Genomic DNA, 21,296 nt, shown 5'->3' on the forward strand with positions numbered 1-21,296 from the left:
CCTTTTGATGTTACTAAAATCATTACGGGAGCAATATTACTAGACCATCTGACATTAATAATCTACAAAATTGTTTACACTATAATATTTTGTGAGATAATTCTTGTATAAATTGTATTGTTAATAGTTGTGAGCACTTTATCATGCACCACAGTCACTTGGTAACGTAATATGCACTAGTCGCTTAATGTCACACTATATTTCCCATGTTGCTTCATTGCTGGCTGTTTGGGATCCTATGTAATGATCCACTGAAAACAGACTAGCTTCCCGTAACTAAGACTGTGCGGTCAAACTGCATTTGCAGCATGTAACAGTTACCTTAATGATAAAATAAATTAACAACAGTCTGTTGTAAATAAATGTAGACTGGTCCATATAGTTTTTTATGTAGATTTATTCAGGTAGGATGTTGCATAAGAGAGAGCACCACCAGGAACAGCCTCACTGCTGCTCAGCCCATCACCAACTGACTCTCACACACATGAACACTCCATTCACCAACATTCTCTCATACAGACACCCAGGCTGAGCAGCAGTATAACACAGTATTTGGAGTATCGCAATTTGTTGTGTTAAAAATAGATTTTTGAGGGTAGGTCTGACCCTCCAGCGAGCACCAGCAACCAAGAGCGCGCCATACCAAAAATGGAACACTCTTTTACAAGGAGCACATCCCTACGCAAAGTGGTTTCTGTCATTCTTTTTAGTCAATGTTTCTATTTTTTCATATCTCATATCTAGGAATATATAATAATAATAAAGTTTTACAAAAACCATTGACAAAACAAAACAAGCATTTGCAATGCAATAGGTCTTGCATTTTTTAAAGTTTGAGCTATTGGAGTTGCATTATTATTTGCAGTGCCAATAGCTCAAACTTTCAGTAATGTAAGACCTAGTGCATTACAAATGCTTGTTAACTCCTGCATGAAATTTAGGATTATGCTAGAGAAAATAAAGCAGATGAGTTAAATGAACCTGAATTAGGCATGTAAACAGAGCAGAGTTTTTTCCTGAGTTTTTTTCCAAATTCACCTTTACTCTGTTCATTAATTGTTCTACAGTTTAAAAAACATTTACTAGTCCTCAGGCTCCCCAATTTTATTAATGGACATGAAACCATGAACGGCTGGTCAGCACATAAATTCAGTCATTTTGTGATCTTGCATCATGTCCATGTATTGCTGTGCCGTCTGTGGGCTTTGTTTTGGAGAATATGTCACTGGGGGCTACTGGGTGCAAGGATATGCACACTCCACTCCCGGGTAAGCTCTGGGCACTTATGTACCATGATACGTACCCCTCAGACTTAAGTGCACTTCTGCATACCGCTGCGGCTCGCTAGCTTCCTTCCCACTACTGACTTCACTAAAGAGCTCTTCAAAGACAGTCACGTAGCTAAGGACTCTGTCTTCCACGTAGTTGTTCTGTAAGTGGTTTTAATGCAGTCACGCAACACATCATGCTATTGCAGATTCCCTCATCTCACCCACTTTAGGTACCCATATAGGTGCCGATCACGATCCGGCAAAAACCGGGTACGAACCGTCGGACGGAGCATAATCTCCGCCCGACGCGTACCCGGTCGTCAATTTTTACAAACAAGGAATTACGATTCGCACGGGTACACCATTACCGTACGATTCGCAAAAAAGCCCGACCGAACAAAAAACACCTACCAATGCGATCCGGGAAAGCGCCGACCTGACGTCGGGACGCTCGCAGCCAGCCATTCACGACCCAGGAATCACGATTCGCACCGACGTCACCCCGCACGGTGTATATTTTGCGGCAGCCAAAAACTGCCGGGAAATCAGGACGACGCGAACAAGGACCACCAGTACGCGACGGACAGACGACGCCGCGAACAAGGAGGACCAGTACGTGACGGACACACAGGACGACGCCACCAAGGAGGACCCGTACGCGACAGGACGACGCGATCAAGGAGGACCCGTACGCGACAGGACGACGCGATCAAGGAGGACCAGTACGCGACGGACAGACATGGACCCGAACCTACGAGTCATCCCTGCCCTCATAGCAGTACACCTCCTCTACAGGTTACGACGCAGACGCCGCAGAAGGTCAGAATAACTAAGGGAGGGGGGAAAGTGGGGTGGGGTGGGGGTGGCACGACCAGGGCAGGCCACAAAACAACCACATAAGTCACACACCACACATGGCCTGGACATACCTGACTCCCATGCCCTGGTCACCACGAGGGGGTGGGGGCGTGTCCTGATAAGCCAGCGACCGCCACAACGGAAGTCCGTCACCACGCGAACCGGCAACACAACCAGACAGGTACGTCCCGTACCCACGCCTGAAGAGCGTGGGTACGAGTCGGACCACGCCCACACACGTCACCCCAACAATGGCGGGACGGATCGCACCCACGTGGCAAAGGCCTGGGTACGGGCCGCACAAACATCTCATAGCGTGGGGACGGATATGTACGGACCCTACCCCCACCCCGTATGCAAGGAGCGTACCCCCCAGCCCAACAGTGCAAGTACGACCCGTACCCCCACCCGCGTATGCATGGAGCGCACCCCCACCCCAACAGTGTAAGTTCGACCCGTACCCTCACCCGCGTATGCATGCAGCGTACCCCCCATGCCAACAGTGTAAGTACGACTCGAACCCCCACCCACGAATGCAAGGAGCGTACCCCCCAGCCCAACAGTGTAAGTACGACCCGTACCCCCACCCGCAAATGCAAGGAGCGTACCCCCCAGCCCAACAGTGTAAGTACGACCCGTACCCCCACCCGCGAATGCAAGGAGCGTACCCCCAGCCCAACAGTGTAAGTACGACCCGTACCCCCAACCGCGAATGCAAGGAGCGTACCCCCCAGCCCAACAGTGCAAGTACGACCCGTACCCCCACCCGCGTATGCAAGGAGCGTACCCCCCATGCCAACAGTGTAAGAACGACTCGAACCCCCACCCACGAATGCAAGGAGCGTACCCCCCAGCCCAACAGTGTAAGTACGACCCGTACCCCCACCCGCGTATGCAAGGAGCGTACCCCCCATGCCAACAGTGCCAGTACGACCCGTACCCCCACCCGCGGACGTACGGAGCGTACCCCCACCCCAACAGTGTAAGTTCGACCCGTACCCTCACCCGCGTATGCATGGAGCGTACCCCCCATGCCAACAGTGTAAGTACGACTCGAACCCCCACCCACGAATGCAAGGAGCGTACCCCCCAGCCCAACAGTGTAAGTACGACCCGTACCCCCACCCGCAAATGCAAGGAGCGTACCCCCCAGCCCAACAGTGTAAGTACGACCCGTACCCCCACCCGCGTATGCAAGGAGCGTACCCCCCATGCCAACAGTGTCAGTACGACCCGTACCCCCACCCGCGGACGTACGGAGCGTACCCCCACCCCAACAGTGTAAGTTCGACCCGTACCCTCACCCGCGTATGCATGGAGCGTACCCCCCATGCCAACAGTGTAAGTACGACTCGAACCCCCACCCACGAATGCAAGGAGCGTACCCCCAGCCCAACAGTGTAAGTACGACCCGTACCCCCACCCGCAAATGCAAGGAGCGTACCCCCCAGCCCAACAGTGTAAGTACGACCCGTACCCCCACCCGCGAATGCAAGGAGCGTACCCCCCAGCCCAACAGTGCAAGTACGACCCGTACCCCCACCCGCAAATGCAAGGAGCGTACCCCCCAGCCCAACAGTGTAAGTACGACCCGTACCCCCACCCGCGAATGCAAGGAGCGTACCCCCCAGCCCAACAGTGTAAGTACGACCCGTACCCCCACCCGCGAATGCAAGGAGCGTACCCCCCATGCCAACAGTGTAAGTACGACCCGTACCCACACCCGCGGACGTACGGAGCGTACCCCCACCACACCAGTGTCAGTAGACTCGTACCCTCACCTCGAATGCATTGTGCGTACCCCCACCGTGTATGTGCCAAGCGCACATATCCTGAAATCGGAGGTGTGTGTGCAGAGTCCACCCAGCAGTGCCCTGAGACAGGAGGGGTGGGTGTGGAGTCCTCCCAGCAGTGCCCTGAGACAGGAGGGGTGGGTGCCTATCACTCCCAGCAGTGCCCTGAGACAGGAGGGGTGGGTGTGGAGTCCTCCCAGCAGTGCCCTGACACAGGAGGGGTGGGTGCAGAGTCCTCCCAGCAGTGCCCTGAGACAGGAGGGGTGGGTGCAGAGTCCTCCCAGCAGTGCCCTGAGACAGGAGGGGTGGGTGCCCATCACTCCCAGCAGTGCCCTGAGACAGGAGGGGTGTAACACATGTGTGTGAGGCCAGAATTATCCACATGCATACTGGCTACAAGGGAACATGTCCCCATGAACTCATGTCAACAGACTCCACACACAAGTACAGTGATCACCAAGGATGCCACGATTGTCGCAGGTGGAGACATGGCCCTGCATGCATGGCCAAAGTAGAAGGGCTCCGTCACACACACAGCTCATGTAGACACAGCTCTGCGCTAAACATTGGGAACACCCTGCAGGGAAGAAAGCTGGGTACACAGAGGAAGGAATACACCCTGGGACAAGTGCACCATGCAGTAACTGCTTACATGAACAAAGAAAGTTAGCCAACACCTTGTGATGGCACACAGATCACAGGGTCCCACCAATGAGCAGTACACTACTACATATCCCACACACCCAAACCCTTGCACACCACCCAAAACCATGTAGCAGCCCCACCAACACCAATACCAGCATAGCAGTAGTGTGATAATGAAAACAAAATTAAGCTTTATTCAGCATGAGCACAATGTCCGTGGATCGCAGGCAGTTCAATATTCACAAAGCCCATAGGGCAGTCAATGATTCTCAGCTGGATGGGGGACACAGTGGGATGCGTGTCCCCTACCTTGCCTGCACAGTCAAATGGCATCGTCTTCCACACTGGTGAGGGCCTCAGGGGGGGGGGAAGCAACAGGCACCGCAGGGACATCAGGGCAAAGGGGCGGCGTTGTGGGTGCAGGGATGGAGGACTCCACCACAGGGGGTGGGTCAGTGCCAAAGGCGGAGGCCAGGATGGCACTACACACCTTTGCAAGGTCCTCCAGGGAGTCCCCTGCACCCGAAGGGACCTCAGGCCCCAAGGAGGGGGGGGGTCAGAGGGATGGGTCGCAGCGCCACCGGGGGAGGGTGGAGACAGGGGGGGAGACTCAACCACCCTGACCGGGGACCTCCTTGACCGCTTGCGTGGTGGTGTAACTGTGGGGCTCAGGGACAGAGCGGCCATGAAGGAGTCCTTGGGGGAGATGTGGCCAGGAGAGCTGAGGGGAGGGGATTTGGAGGGAGTGGACTGGGTGGAATGCGGACTCCCACTATGGCTGCGTGTCACACGTTTGCCCCCCGACCCAGTGGGTGTGCCTACCTCACCCTGTGTGTGCGTGTCAGGAGGAGTGCGGTGGACCTTCCCTGCTGGTGTGGTGCCCGTGTCCGTTGATGTGGGTGCATGCCGACGTCTGGGTGTACGTGTGACAGGCATGGGAGTGGGAAGTGTGGATGGGGCAGGGGTAGGTGGGGGGAGGTCGCGCTGCAGGAGACCCACTGCTGCAGTCAGTGTGGAGTCGATGGACCTCAGCAAGTTGCGTTGGTCAGCCTGCGATGAATGAATGCCCTCCAAGAAAGCCTCGATGTTGGTGAGGGTTTTGCCGTGGGCATGGAGGACATTAAGGATCGCAGCCTGACCAACCTGCAGTTGCCGCTGGATGTCCACAGACTCTGCATTGGCGGCAGCAGTGGAGACAGGGGCAGGGGGTGCGGTGCCTGGCAGGAAGGAGACATGCTGTGACCGGGCACGCTGGGAAGGGACACGAGCAAGTGGGAGGCGGCTGGTGGAAACTGAGGGGGCGGTGCGAGGTGTTGTTCCGCTGTCAGCTGCTGGTGCAGCCTCCGCCCACTCGGAGACATCGTCCCCGGACCTGTCAGCTTCGTAGTCTGATGTGCCAGTCGACAGGTCCTCGGCCACACTCTCCTCCGCCTCTGTACTACTCGATGTGCCAGACCCGATGTCACGGCTGGCACTGGTGCTCGGTCCCTCCGCCTGGTCTGTGTCCATGTCTCCCTCTGTGTCCCCCGACGATGCTGTGGGCAGGGTGGCGAGACAGAAATTAATCAGACACCTGTACACATCTGTCACATGAGTCCAATCTACATAGGTAACATTGCATGGCCTGAAAAGGAAGATCCCTAACATCTACTGAACAGGGTACCGATGTAGGGCATGAAACACACAGTTGGTTGAGCCACCATGCCACTGAAATACCATGGAGAGCATGAGAAAATAGCTAAACACAGGAAAAGGAGTCTGACATAGCACCCAGGCCCTGGGGACAATCCAGCACTGCATCTGCACCACACAGCGTTGGCGAAAATACCGATGACCAGGGACCATATCCATGAACTTGAGACACATGCTGCATAGGTAATGCTGAAAACATGCACAACATGACTCTGTCACTGCACATTGCGTGTGTGTCCAGACACATCACACACTGCCCAGACCCAGCAAGTGGTAATCAGGATTTAACACATAGGCATTGCCCGCCCCAACAAGACCCTACACGAGGCAAATTGTTGAGACACAGGTGGCACCAACATCTCATAGTCTGGGTGATACACACAGGGGCAGGCAAAAAGCAAGATTGGACGCCAAACAGCCAAGGTGCGCCTGTACAAATAATGAGGTACCAGTGCCCATCCTCAGATGAGTATAACAAGACACACAGGCACTGGCAACTGTGAGTATGAAGAAGGACAATCAGGTCAGGCTGCACAGTGGACACCTGTACAAAATAGCACGTCTATATACATGGTGACAGGGGACAATGGCACAGAGCACAACTTACGCTGTAGACACTGACAGTGGCCACGTTTATGATGACACATACACCACTGAGGAAAAGGTGCCCCAGGGGACAGTAGTGGGCACGCAACTACATGCTACTGAATGGTAATGACTGCAACACACGTCACCATCCCTGCACTATGTGTATCGCACACTCATGCACATCATGTCACAGGCCACTACATGGGACATGCGCGCTGTAAGGCATGACACATGAGAGACCAACTCCCATGTCTGGAGTCAGCATCAGTGCCAACTGACATGGAACCCACATGCAGTGAACTTGACAGTGCACAGGCAATGTCCCACAACCTGTTACACACCACCCCCACACATGATGCTACAGACCTTGTTCCCGTGGACAAAGCGCCAGCCTACATTACCCTGTGAAGGAGTGACTACACACAGACCAGGGAACACATTGCAAGGAGGGGAAGGGTGGCAGGGGCACAGCGCTATACTGGGGCAAACAGGATCTGCACAGCACCTTTAAACCCTGCCAGTGAATTCATGCTACTGTGCCCTTACAAATGCCGGTGACACACAACAAACACACATCTACCTACCCCCTTCCGGCTGCTGCATCGCCTGTAAGCGCCTCTCCAGGTCTGGAAAGACCACCGGCAGCACACGCCTGTGGAGGTGGATCAGACGGCGGCGGCCGCGGTTCTTGTGGCTCTCAGGTGAGTCCCCCAGCAGGAGCCGTGCAATCCTCCGCGTCCAGCACCGGATATCCTGCCAGCGTTTCCTCACCTGGGGCAGGCTCCGCCTCCGACCATCCACACCCCTCACGGCACTGACGGCGGTCAGCCAGATCTGCTCCTTGGCAGTGGCGCCTACCTGTGAGGAGGAACAAGTGACACCACATCAATACACCAGCCACATGTCACAGAGAGACATATGGGTACAAATTAGCTGGTTACAACAAGGCATGTCATGCAGCCAACGCATTGCACCTTTGTCATAGGGACATCATCCCCTGGTGAGGGAAAAAGCACTACGTGCCACAGTGGGTACACAGGTGGAATGATGGCAATGTCACAATCAATGATCAAGGCTCACACTGTGCATCACACCCACCCCTCCTGTCTCAGGGCACTGCTGTGAGTGATAGGCCCCCACCCCTCCTGTCTCAGGGCACTGCTGTGAGTGATAGGCCCCCACCCCTCCTGTCTCAGGGCACTGCTGTGAGTGATAGGCCCCCACCCCTCCTGTCTCAGGGCACTGCTGGGAGGACTCTGCACACACCCCTCCTGGCTCAGGGCACTGCTGTGAGTTCTAGGCCCCCACCCCTCCTGTCTCAGGGCACTGCTGTGAGTGATAGGCCCCCACCCCTCCTGTCTCAGGGCACTGCTGGGAGACATCAGGCACCCCCCCCCTGGGACCCCCCCGACAGTACATGGCATGTGTGTTACACCTGGACGCAATGGCAGAAGTCACAGTCACCACATAGGGACAGTCTGTGGCAGTGGCCTATGCACTCACCTGATACCCTGGTCGCCCATACAGCATGGAGTACTGTGGGAGGATCACATCCAGCAGAGCCATGTTCTCCTCCAGGGTGAATGGCTGTGTCCTCTCCACAGCCCTTGACATGGTTCCAGGGAATCAGTAGCAGCAGCTGGGTCGACGAATGCAAAGATGTGCAGGCAAGTGCTCCCTCATGGGACCTGGCTGCCTTATATGTGCCCTTCTGCCCAGTCTCATGCACAGGAGTACAGAGAGATTGGTCACTCACATTTGCATCCTATGTTTCCACCAATCCCTACAAACCTAGCAGTCTGTGGGTTCTCTATCGGTTTCATTCTCCTGCATGATGTCAGCCCCACAAACACATTGCAACAAAGTAGACAAATTCCAACTGACTTCTGCTGTGCACCTTCCAGAACAATTTCGAATTTTGAACTTGGTCTCCATGACAACCAGCATGCATGTAGGCCTTAATACTTGTCCCCTATGTAATTTGGAGCATCACACACAGGTACGGTGCGTGTGGGGGCCCTAGGGCACCCCAAATGCATGGCAACGGCCCGTACATGCATGCCTACGCTCTCCATCACTATGGGTCTGCACGCGTATGCGTACCCGTAGTGGTACGGACCGTACACTCGCATCTACGCTCTCCATCACTATGGGTCTGCACGCGTATGCGTACTCGTAGTGATAGTGAGCGTAGATGTGAGTGTACGGTCCGTACCACTACGGGTACGCATACGCGTGCAGACCCATAGTGATAGTGAGCGTAGATGTGAGTGTACGGTCCGCACCACTACGGGTACGCATACGCGTGCAGACCCATAGTGATAGTGAGCGTAGATGCGAGTGTACGGTCCGTACCACTACGGGTACGCATACGCGTGCAGACCCATAGTGATAGAGAGCGTAGATGTGAGTGTACGGTCCGTACCACTACGGGTACGCATACGCGTGCAGACCCATAGTGATAGTGAGCGTAGATGTGAGTGTACGGTCCGCACCACTACGGGTACGCATACGCGTGCAGACCCATAGTGATAGTGAGCGTAGATGCGAGTGTACGGTCCGCACCACTACGGGTACGCATACGCGTGCAGACCCATAGTGATAGTGAGCGTAGATGCGAGTGTACGGTCCGTACCACTACGGGTACGCATACGCGTGCAGACCCATAGTGATAGTGAGCGTAGATGCGAGTGTACGGTCCGTACCACTACGGGTACGCATACGCGTGCAGACCCATAGTGATAGAGAGCGTAGATGCGAGTGTACGGTCCGTACCACTACGGGTACGCATACGCGTGCAGACCCATAGTGATAGTGAGCGTAGATGTGAGTGTACGGTCCGCACCACTACGGGTACGCATACGCGTGCAGACCCATAGTGATAGTGAGCGTAGATGCGAGTGTACGGTCCGTACCACTACGGGTACGCATACGGGTGCAGACCCATAGTGATAGTGAGCGTAGATGCGAGTGTACGGTCCGTACCACTACGGGTACGCATACGCGTGCAGACCCATAGTGATAGAGAGCGTAGATGCGAGTGTACGGTCCGTACCACTACGGGTACGCATACGCGTGCAGACCCATAGTGATAGTGAGCGTAGATGTGAGTGTACGGTCCGCACCACTACGGGTACGCATACGTGTGCAGACCCATAGTGATAGGGCCGTACACTCGCATCTACGCTCTCTATCACTATGGGTCTGCACGCGTATGCGTACCCGTAGTGGCACGGACCGTACACTCGCATCTACGCTCGCCATCACGATGGGTACACATACGGCAGCACTCCCACAGTGATTTGGGAACATGCACAGGCCCTCTCAGCAGCAGTACGGCGGATTTTACACATCACTGTGGTGATAGGCGACACACATGTAGGAATAGGGCGGACATACTTGTCCATGGATGGACATACTTGTCCAGGAATGGACATCAAGGCATCGTCTGTGCATTACCACATGTGTGGGGCACAGGTGTCACAGGCTGTGATGTGGAACATGCCTCCTGAGTGGAGAAGGCACCAGATGTATGATGAGATGTGTACATGTGTACTGTGTGAGGGTGCAATGTGTGCCAGGCATGCCCTTGACTCCTTTGACATGTGTGCATGTGGGACTGCGCACTTGGGGTGAGCGTCACTGGCATGGCACGGACACCAACACACGGAAGTGTCCCATGATGCCCGGTACAGGGGTCATGACACATGACTTATCACTACCCACAGTGCACAATGTGACTATGCCATATATGTGTCCGGGATTTACATCAGGTTGATGTTGTAGCACCCTCAAAAGCTGCAGCCGTTGCAGCAACCAACATGTGGCTGTGTGTAGATTGTCATTGCACACTGTTCCCAACACCATGCCACATGTGTTATCGGATGTGAGGTGCACATGTATGCAAGGGACACGGAGTAGCGTGACAAGGCCATGTCAGCAAACTCACAAGGAATGTGTGGTGAGTCATGACATGTGCACCTTCATGGCAAGGTGTGTGGGCTGGACTAGTGTAATGTCATGTGACCTGTGGCTCAAGTGTTCCGCTGCCAGTCTCTGCAATCGGCATCACACTTCTGCTGATGTGTGGGTGTATGTCACTCCTGTCTTGCGTCGGGCAGTGCACTTGCACTGGGACACAGCTATTTCCATGGCGTGGCATGGGAAGGTTCTCAATCACCGTGTGTAGCTGGGTCTTGGAAGGAGTGTCACCTTGCATCCATACGTGTCCTGGGCATGTAGCACATGCCTGACTCCCTATGTGGCATGTGTGTATTGCCAGATTTACATGTGCTCAGTAGACATGAGTTGTTCTCGTAGTGCACTCACTCTTCCTTGTCACTTCCAAATTACTGCAGAGCGCCTCCTGTTGCCCGAAGAATTCCAGACTTGGCCACCATGCAGGAGAATGACAGGATCCGGCTCTACCGCTTCACCCAACCGTTGATTCTGGAGCTGACGGCGAGACTGGCACCACACCTGCAACCGCAGCACAGGTATCCTACGGCACTGACACCCCAGCTGAAGGTAATGGCTGCCCTACATTTCCTTGCCACGGGTACCTTCCAAAATACCATAGCTCATGTTGGTGGCATGTCCCAGAGCATGTTCAGCGGTGTGCTGCATGATTTCTTGGAGGCCATGTTGATTCACCTGGATGACTTCATCAAGTTCCCAACCCCTGAACAGATGACTGAGGTCAAGCGTGGTTTCTATGCCCTGGGAGGGATGCCCCATGTCATTGGGTCCATAGATGGGACACATGTAGGTTTGGTACCACCACACGCACGGGAGGTGGCGTACCGCAATCGGAAGCACTACCACTCCATCAATGCCCTTGTGGTGTGTCTGTCCAACATGGTGATTTCACATGTCTGTGCTCGTTTCCCAGGATCAGCACACGATGCCTACATCATGAGGCGTAGCGGGATGCCTGATATGATGATGCAGCTGCGCAACGAACGAGCATGTGTTGTTGGTGGGTACAGTCTGTCTGTCCTGTATTCTGTTTGGCCGAGCAGCACTACCGCTTCGCCAGTTCTAACGATATCCATGTGCTTTCCATTTAGGGGACGCTGGCTATCCCAACATGCCTTGGCTGCTGACACCTCTCCGCAACCCCATCACGCCGGCCCAGCTCCGCTACAACACCGCCCATGGCCGGACAAGGCGAGTGATAGAGAGGACGTTTGGCATGCTGAAGAGCCGATTCCGGTGCCTCCACAAGACCGGCGGCGCACTCCCATATGCCCCGGCGAAGGTCTGCAAGATCTTCATGGTCTGCTGCATGCTGCACAACATGGCAGTTGAAAGAGCTGTGCCACTCATCCTGAATCAACATGACGAGGACCATCCACCCGTGGAGGACGAAGGGCTTGGCAATGGGGCTAGTGATGTGGAGGATGTGGAGCCGCAAGAGGACATCCGGACTCGGCTCATACGCGACTTCTTTGCTTAGTGGTGAGTACCAGTGTCTGAGTGTGCACGCCTTGGTCCCCGTGTGGCATGTGTTGTGATGCGTGTCTCCACCTGCATGTATGGCACGTGAGTCAGAGGTGTGTGTGGGTGTGTCACTGGAGTGATGGTGGCAGTGATGGTAGTATTTCCCCACTCATAATTGTGACCTAGCATTTTTTCATCCATACATGTGTCGAGTCAATGCACATGCAAGTGGCTGTGCTTTTTGTGGCTGACTTCTTGTGTGTCTCTCTTCCCCAGGTACCTGCGCATGCCGTCTTCTGGTTGCATTGTTGTGGCACTGCTATTCCTCATGGACATGGCATCGTGGGCTGACTCAGCGTTACAGGCACGGACACGTTTGGAAGTCTCCATGGGGTAAGGGATGCATCTGGGGTGTATTGGGTGTGGCAGTTGTTCACGATGTGTGCACACTGCCCCGGTCGGGGTTTGGTTCCTCTGCAGACATGTGGCATCCCCATGGGACACGACATGCAGCTGGGTACACCTGAATAGATGGGCTGCCTGGTTGTCAGTCATCAGTGATGGGATAGTGGATTGTGATGAAGGCATCAATGTGTGTGACACTGCCCTCGGACACATACGGTTAACATTGTCTTGACATGGCGTGGGACTTCCACATCAGCGGATGTATGGTGTATGGCAGTCTCTCCGTGAGCAGCTGTGGGAATTTAGCTGTTAGCCGACACTTGTGTGCCAGTTCCATGGCTATCACGCATTTGTGCTGCAGAAGGGGGGTGCCAGTGTTTGAGCCACATGTTACTCCACATGATGTGTTCATGTGTACTTCAAGTTGCCTCTGCAATCCCAAAAACATGACTATTAAAGGTGTCCCTATGCCTCCAAGGTGCCTCTTCTCAGTCAATGCTGGTGTGTTGGCACGGTGCATCCTGCATGTCTGGCATGGTATTCCCTGATTGTGGCTATGTGTCAATGTGTCGAGTGGCAAGATGCAAGCTGTGTGTGTGTGCTGAGACTGTGTATTGGGCATGATGTCCATGACTGTGTGGGTATTGTGACATGTGCCATCCCCATGCATCCAACGTTGTCCATGACCCCATTCTCTGCATCCACCGGACTCAAGCTTGCAGGACATGGTTCTGCCACCTGTCTACACGTACCTGGGTGCCCCCCAGGACACGGGCCAGGATCCCTGACCTCTGCGCATGACTGTTGCTGTACTCAATGTGTCTGTCAGCACGGTTGTTCGGCCACCCCCTCAGCTGGTTCTGACCATCACGGGTGTGTATGGTGCTCCATGTCTGTCTTGCCTAAAAAACTGTGACCCATGTGTCCTGTGCCAGACTCAGGCCCCAGGGTGTGGATGGTTGAAGTGAACAGATGACTCAGGCATGTTTAGACTGTACAAGACACATGTTAGGTAATAATGCTACCAGCAGGCATCTACTCTTAATAGTGTGATTTATTATTGGGGGGGGGGGGGGACAAAGTGAGGGGCTTTCCGGGCTTAGGGAATCCAAAGTTCAGTAGGGGAGTTGGTGTCCTTGCCATTGGAAATCCTCAGAGTCCATGCCACAGTCTTTGTCAACATTGGTCAGCCAGTGACCAGCAGGGCCATGTGGCAGAGAATGTCTCTTGATGCTGTGATGCTGTTGCTCCAGTGGGCCAGGTGCCAGGCCAGGTGTCCTGGGAGATGGTGATGTAGCAGCCACCCTCACGGTCCTTTCCGTGGACGACCCGGCTTCCTGCGGGGAACCTCAGCAGCAGGCCGTGACGACGTCTGGGATGCTCCGTCGGATGTTTCCTCCTCCTCCTCATGATCCCTCCCTGTGGGTGGTGATGTTCTCCGCCTTCTGGCACAGGGAGGGTCGGCCATGGTGTCGGCCATCCGACGGAGTTCAGCGTGAATCCCCTGGGACGCCGTCACTTGCTCAGCCTGTCTGTCCTCCATCCTCCGTTGGTGTAGCTGTAGACAGGCTATTAGCTCCGCATGTTGCTGGGCCTGCTGGACCTTGATCCCCTCGAGGACGGACACAACCTGGGCCATGCCCGTGGTGTCCTGCCGGTATGAGTCCAGGATGTTACGGACATGGGAAAATACCGGATCCCCAGCCAACTGGTCAGGCTCGCGCCTCCGCCGTCCTCCACTCCCACCACCCCTGCCCACTTGCGTCTGGCCTGCACTTGTGGGCACATCGGGTCTCCGGGACCCCTGAGGGGTGGCATTGGCGTTGTCGCCTGCCTCCTCCTGGGTGCCCGGGACACCGTGTCCCTCCTGGCGAGCCTGGCTGCATTGTGGTGTTGGGGCAGGGATCCTGGGTGTCTCCTGGGATGTGGCAGGAGTGGGGGTGGTTGTTGGCACGGTTGTACCTGACGCAGGTGCTGCAGGTGGTTGGACACCAGAGGGGCCAGGTCGGTCGGGGTCGTCCGCAGAGTGGTGAGAGTGGTCGCTGCCGGTGGGATCGGTCTCCTGCAGATCCGGGTCCTGTGAGTGTTCCCCCCCAGTGTTGGGGGGTGCAGCACGACGTTGACCTGTGTGTGAGAGAGAAAATGTTAATTTGGATCCATGCCACATCCATGTTTCATCCGTTACAAAGTTGGCACATTTCCTCTTGGAATTAGGATCTGTCTTGCATTCCACTCACAGTGCACTTGTGCATGTGTGTGTCCCTTGGGCACCAATTTGGCCCCTTTAACTATGTGTGGCACAGTCTTACTTGCTGCGTCAAGTGTGACTGCAGTCAGCAGTGGAGTGTGCATGTGTGCCGAGCTATGCATTTGCGCCTTCCTTGTAGCACTGTACATGTGCACATGGAGTGGATCCACACACTTATATGATGCAGGTGGCTGTCCTTGTGCTCGTGTACAGGTTGTGACATGGCCCTGCGTTTTGCCATGATGAAGAGGGGGGGTTCTGGCACTGGCCACCCTTGTCTACATGCACGCAGTCCACCTGCTGACGAGCAGACATTCCCACACACCAAAGGACTGATTTGCTCTCCCTGTGTCTCCCTCCTTCTCTGTCCCCCTCTCCCTCCCTCTCTGTCCCCCTCTCCCTCCCTCTGTGTGTCAGCCTCCTCCCTGTGTCCATCTTCCTGTGTCTCCCTCCCTCTCTGTCCCCCTCTCCCTCCCTCTCTGTCCCCCTCTCCCTCCCTCTGTGTGTCAGCCTCCTCCCTCTGTCCATCTTCCTGTGTCTCCCTCCCTCTCTGTCCCCCTCTCCCTCCCTCTCTGTCCCCCTCTCCCTCCCTCTGTGTGTCAGCCTCCTCCCTGTGTCCATCTTCCTGTGTCTCCCTCCCTCTCTGTCCCCCTCTCCCTCCCTCTCTGTCCCCCTCTCCCTCCCTCTGTGTGTCAGCCTCCTCCCTCTGTCCATCTTCCTGTGTCTCCCTCCCTCTCTGTCCCCCTCTCCCTCCCTCTCTGTCCCCCTCTCCCTCCCTCTGTGTGTCAGCCTCCTCCCTCTGTCCGTCTCCCTCCCTCTCAGTCCCCCTCTCCCTCCCTCTGTGTCCCCCTCTCCCTCCCTCCGTGTGTCACCCTCTGTCACCTTGGCCCAGCTTCCTGGGCACACACTGTTAGCAGATCTTTGAGTGGCCCTTGGCCTGTTGATGTGAGTTTGTTTCTGATCTCCAGGCACCCATTTTGTCTGCTGTGTGTCTGTGCGCTGCTGCTGTGGTGGTGTGTGCTGCCACTCTTTCACACTGTTGGCTGTTCATTAGCTGCTGGCATGTGCAAAACAGTGCCTTCACCCCCATGTGTTGATGCAAGGCGTCCGCCATTTGCTGGCAAGTCATTCCTGTGTTGGGACACAGTGTTTGTCTGCCTGTGACCTAGGCCATATGGGCAGAGGGCATTGTTGTCTGCTTTGGAGTCGCACTATGTGATTCTTGGTGCCCAGCCTCCCGCCATCCGGGTTACCGTGTCATGTGTTGTTGTCTTCTGTGGCCTGTGACTTGACATTGTCCAGCTGGGTGCATGGGGCATGGTGGCAGCAGTGGCATGTGCCTGCTCATGGAGTGTGGTTGAGTAATGCGATGGCTTGTGGTGGTTGCGTGCCTGTTATTAATTTTGGTTGTGGTTGCAGTTCCCCCCATGTGAGGTGCGTTGTTTGTGTACTCACCCGGGTCTCGGAGTCCTTCTACTCCTTCAACTGCCTCCACCGGCAGTATGGCCATCACCCTCTCCTCCCAGGGATGGTACTGTACGGCTCTGCGGGAGGGCCCTCCTCCGGTGGCGTTGGCCTGGTCGTGTTCCTCCTGTCTCTTGGCTCTGACCCTCCTCCGCAGATCGTACCACCTGTTCTGGCAATCCTGCTTGGTCCTCCTGGTGTCCGCAACAGCATTCACAGCATCGACGATGGTCTGCCACATGGCTGTTTTGGCTGCCTGGCTGGTGCTTCTGACCAATGTTCCAAAGATCTGTGGCTCGACTCTGAGGATTTGATCAACAAGGACCTCCAACTCTCGGTGACTGAACTTTGGATTCTTGGTAGTGGGCATGGTGAGGGGTGTGGGTGGGGATGGTGTGGGTGTGGGGGGTGTGTGGATGTTGGGGGGGGGTGTGGATGGTTGTGTGTGTGTGTGAATGTGATGAGAGGGTGTTTGTGAGGGTGGTCGTGTGAAGGTGTGCAAGTGTAAGATGTGGTGTCGCTTGTAGTCTGGTTCTGTGGTGTCTGGCAACAGTGGGTCTGTTGCAAAGGCTCATGGTTTGTGTGTGTGGGCCCTTTTCATTGGTCCATGGGTGGGTGTGGCAGTGTTTGAATTTTGGGTGGGTGTGTTATAAGGAGTGGTGGTGTATTGGGCCTCTGTTTGTTTTTGACAGTTGCAGGTCAGTGATTGTGTTATTTTAGTGGTTGTTGGCCATGTTTAGTGGCTGTGTGCCTTTCGAATGGTGTATTGTTGAGTTGTTTTGTTTTGTCCTTGTTGTGTACGTGCGTTTTGAGCGTGTGTACGGTGTGTACATGGGCCATTTGGTTGTACGATTTGGTCCTTGTGTGTGGCTTCGTACGACTCGTACATGCGGTTGTGATGTTGGGGCATGGGGTGCGCTCCGTACTTAGGAGGTTGTGTTGGGGGTGCGCCAGGAACGTACTGGGGTGGGGGTACGACTGGAACGTACTGGGGTGTGGGTACGACTGGAACGTACTGGGGTGTGGGTAGACGGGGCTATGACACGTCCTGGGGTGGTGGTGTGGCTCGCATGTACTGGGGTGTAGGTACACGGGGGGTACGACACGTACTGGGGTGTATGTACACGGGGGGTCCGACACGTACAGGGGTGGGGGGGTGTCCATGGACGATGGTACGACACGTACTGGGGTGGGGGGGTGTACATTGACGGTGGTACGACACGTACTGGGGTGGGGGTACGACTGGAACGTACTGGGGTGTGGGTAGATGGGGGGTACGACACGTACTGGGGTGGGGGGGTGTACATTGACGGTGGTACGACACGTACTGGGGTGGGGGTACGACTGGAACGTACTGGGGTGTGGGTGGACGGGGCTATGACACGTCCTGGGGTGGGGGTGTGGCTCGCACATACTGGGGTGTAGGTACACGGGGGGTACGACACGTACTGGGGTGTAGGTACACGGGGGTACGACACGTACAGGGGTGGGGGGGTGTCCATGGACGATGGTACGACACGTACTGGGGTGGGGGGGTGTACATTGACGGTGGTACGACACGTACTGGGGTGGGGGTACAACTGGAACGTACTGGGGTGTGGGTAGACGGGGCTATGACACGTCCTGGGGTGGGGGTGTGGCTCGCACGTACTGGGGTGTAGGTACACGGGGGGTACGACACGTACAGGGGTGGGGGGGTGTCCATGGACGATGGTACGACACGTACTGGGGTGGGGGGGTGTACATTGACGGTGGTACGACACGTACTGGGGTGGGGGTACGACTGGAACGTACTGGGGTGTGGGTAGACGGGGGGTACGACACGTACTGGGGTGGGGGTGTGGCTCGCACGTACTGGGGTGTGGGTAGACGGGGGGTACGACACGTACTGGGGTGGGGGGGTGTACATTGACGGTGGTACGACACGTACTGGGGTGGGGGTACGACTGGAACGTACTGGGGTGTGGGTGGACGGGGCTATGACACGTCCTGGGGTGGGGGTGTGGCTCGCACGTACTGGGGTGTAGGTACACGGGGGGTACGACACGTACTGGGGTGGGGGTACAACTGGAACGTACTGGGGTGTGGGTAGACGGGGCTATGACACGTCCTGGGGTGGTGGTGTGGCTCGCACGTACTGGGGTGTAGGTACACGGGGGGTACGACACATACTGGGGTGGGGGTACGACTGGAACGTACTGGGGTGTGGGTGGACGGGGCTATGACACGTCCTGGGGTGGGGGTGTGGGTCGCACGTACTGGGGTGTAGGTACACGGGGGGTACGACACGTACAGGGGGGGGGTGTACATGGACGGTGGTACGACACGTACTGGGGTGGGGGGGTGTACATTGACGGTGGTACGACACGTACTGGGGTGGGGGTACGACTGGAACGTACTGGGGTGTGGGTAGACGGGGGGTACGACACGTACTGGGGTGGGGGTGTGGCTCGCTTGTACTGGGGTGTGGGTAGACGGGGGTACGACACGTACTGGGGTGGGGGGGTGTACATTGACGGTGGTACGACACGTACTGGGGTGGGGGTACGACTGGAACGTACTGGGGTGTGGGTGGACGGGACTATGACACGTCCTGGGGTGGGGGTGTGGCTCGCACGTACTGGGGTGTAGGTACACGGGGGTACGACACGTACTGGGGTGGGGGTACGACTGGAACGTACTGGGGTGTGGGTAGACGGGGCTATGACACGTCCTGGGGTGGTGGTGTGGCTCGCACGTACTGGGGTGTAGGTACACGGGGGGTATGACACGTACTGGGGTGGGGGTGTGGCTCGCACGTACTGGGGTGTGGGTAGACGGGGGGTACGACACGTACTGGGGTGGGGGGGTGTACATTGACGGTGGTACGACACGTACTGGGGTGGGGGTACGACTGGAACGTACTGGGGTGTGGGTGGACGGGGCTATGACACGTCCTGGGGTGGGGGTGTGGCTCGCACGTACTGGGGTGTAGGTACACGGGGGGTACGACACGTACTGGGGTGGGGGTACGACTGGAACGTACTGGGGTGTGGGTAGACGGGGCTATGACACGTCCTGGGGTGGTGGTGTGGCTCGCACGTACTGGGGTGTAGGTACACGGGGGGTACGACACGTACTGGGGTGGGGGTACGACTGGAATGTACTGGGGTGTGGGTAGACGGGGCTATCACACGTCCTGGGGTGGTGGTGTGGCTCGCACGTACTGGGGTGTAGGTACACGGGGGGTACGACACGTACTGTGGTGGGGGTACGACTGGAACGTACTGGGGTGTGGGTGGACGGGGCTATGACACGTCCTGGGGTGGGGGTGTGGCTCGCACGTACTGGGGTGTAGGTACACGGGGGGTACGACACGTACAGGGGGGGGGGGTACATGGACGGTGGTACGACACGTACTGGGGTGGGGGGGTGTACATTGACGGTGGTACGACACGTACTGGGGTGGGGGTACGACTGGAACGTACTGGGGTGTGGGTAGACGGGGCTATGACACGTCCTGGGGTGGGGGTTCGACTGGAACGTACTGGGGTGTACCTAGACGGGTGGGGGTTTTCATATACGGGGGGTACGTGTAGGACGTACGGGGGCTGGGGGGAGTGTTGGGCGCGTATGCGGGCACATGTCTCCATGGTTGCTGTAGGAGTTCAGTGCGGACGGTGTTTTTTCCATACGGTTGTAACCTCGGACGCACGGGATGGATCGTGATTCCTAGGTCGGACTTTGTTTTTCACGTTTGTAAGGTAAATCGTCCGAGGACGTGTCGGACACATTTTCCGACCCGGGGACGTGTGGGGAATGATTCCCAGTGCGGTTCGTATGGACTTTTTACCATGCGAATCGTGATTGCCAGTTCGTACGGCACTTGTACGATTCGTACGGTAAAAAGACCCAATACGAGTCGCACGGGGGAATTTTTTACCGGATCGTGATCGGCACCATAGTCTGGAAGTCAAGGTTGCTTTCACCTCTCCATCATTTTATGCATCTCATTTGACTATTACATTGATTTAGACATGTTTTGGTTTTCACTCTACGTCCTCAAGTGCTATTAGAAGAGGGTTTGTGATCAGCAAAAATCGTGATGTTTTCAGGTAAGGATAATGTAAAGGCTGCATTCAGATCGCATTTTGTGTTCTCACCACTGAGGTGATTGATGATACATCTGGTAATGTGATATGTGATGTCATTAGGATGTCATGTTACGAGTGCAGACTTGTATGTGATCATGAGCGGTGCACAGTAGGGGGAATTACATGGTGTAGGTGCCATATATGGTAAGTGTCAGTAGTTTTTGGATAAATGCCAGTACATAATCTGACTATTACATACACGGTATATGCAGCATAAAAATGCATGTGTGCTCTATGCAGACTTTATATGCTGCTTTTAAATTATGATCCATTAAGAAAGCTCTATCGCCAAAGGTGTCTTTGAGTGGTCTGTGTTAGGCTGGTAAGAAGTAGTGAAAGAAAGTGTAACTTCGGCCCTAAAACGTTAGTGATTAATTAATTAATAAATGTGATTATGCGTCCCTTGATTGACCGCCAGGGGGTACTCTTGAAGCACTCACGCAACCAAAGGAATGAATGACTAATACAACACAAGACAGTATGCAAATAAATCTGCTTTCCAGTAGCTTTTTCCTCCTAAATAGCAAGTCAGAAGTTGTAGGTAAAACAGAAAGTTTAGCTTGGCCCTAGTGCGGTGTCTTCGGTTAATACAGGAAATCGAAATTGTGAAGAAAACACGAATGATGCCACCATCTCGGAAGATGTAGGTACTCATGAAGGAGTAGATAACTTTGTAACATTTAGCATAGACGTATACATAACATTGAAGTATTAAAACAAACCTCCAACAGATTTCTCTGGATACAATATACTTTTT

At 55.3% G+C, this 21,296-nt stretch overlaps 1 protein-coding gene across 1 annotated transcript in view; it reads left to right on the forward strand.

Annotated features, from left to right (window-relative positions):
• Window positions 1–21,296, forward strand: part of BMX (BMX non-receptor tyrosine kinase) — an 891,026-nt gene that overhangs the window by 867,088 nt on the left and 2,642 nt on the right. The gene's annotated exons all lie outside the window — the stretch shown is intronic.

This window comes from Triturus cristatus, chromosome 8 (assembly GCF_964204655.1).
Source record: "Triturus cristatus chromosome 8, aTriCri1.1, whole genome shotgun sequence".
NCBI classification, from domain to species: Eukaryota; Metazoa; Chordata; class Amphibia; order Caudata; family Salamandridae; genus Triturus; species Triturus cristatus.